This window comes from Aplysia californica, unplaced genomic scaffold (assembly GCF_000002075.1).
Source record: "Aplysia californica isolate F4 #8 unplaced genomic scaffold, AplCal3.0 scaffold00401, whole genome shotgun sequence".
Classification (NCBI taxonomy): Eukaryota; Metazoa; Mollusca; class Gastropoda; order Aplysiida; family Aplysiidae; genus Aplysia; species Aplysia californica.
Window position 1 is genome coordinate 495,882 of NW_004797671.1, and position 1,156 is coordinate 497,037.

Genomic DNA, 1,156 nt, shown 5'->3' on the forward strand with positions numbered 1-1,156 from the left:
CCTCCCCAACATACATCGCCCCACACATCCCCCCATGCACGTGTGTCTACATCATCATCATCATGTATCTTCCCCTCATGGCCCACTTCAGACAAACCGGAGATCGTCCTTCTGCGTTGTTGTTGTTCATGTTGTTTTGTCGTTGCTGTTTTTTTTGTTGCTGTTGTTTTGTTTTTAAAAATATCCCCAACCCCCAACCGCCCCACTTTTCCCTCAAGTCAGTGACGTCACGGGGAAGTCCCCACCGGCCATTGTTGCTGGGCTGAAATCCGTTTCATTATAAATTTTGTTTGAGTTGAGCACCGAGTGCGTAAACTTGAATGAAAAAGGGACCCATGTAAAGGGCAATAACTAGGCCATCTTTAGACCAATTTCAACAAAACTCTGAACACATTAAATACAGGCAGAAGAACGTTATATTTGTCGATCTGAAAGAAAAAACAACAACAACTGTCTTGTTCGAAAATAATTCTGGTTTTGTTTTGTTTTGTTTTTGTTTTTGTTTTTGTTTTTGTTTTAAACTTCAACCAAAACTGAGTGAAACGCAAAACTTGCAACTCCTTTTTAAAAAAACCAAAAAAACAACTTAATATTGTTCTATTTTAAAAAGTCACTATTCATTCATTGAAAAACATGATATTATTAATACAGAATAATATGTGTCTTTAAATAGCTATAGCTATTGAGGGAGATATGGGCTATTCAAATCTCCAGGTGTTGGGGGAGTCTCCCCATACACACAAGCTTCAACACCCTTCTGGAAAGTAATCTACGAGAATAAATCTGTACTCAGATTAAGTAACCTATTAAAATTAGAATCTATTTAATATGTAACATATAATATATTATAGTATATGATAGGCCTATATATTATCTTGAACATCTAACTCTCACTGGCAAAATTGAAGGCAAACGCGGCAAGTTGGCCCAGAATAATCTACTTGGGAAACCTTAACTAGACTCTAATGGGTAACAGAGAAAGATCAGGGAAACGTAGCTTTTTTTTTAGAGCATCTGAGCAAAGGAATGAATGGAGAAACATGATCGCCAATGTCTGTCACTGGATGATGATGATGATGATGATGATGATGATGATGATGATGATGATGATGATGATGATGATGATGATGATGATGAATACAATTTTGTTAAAAAT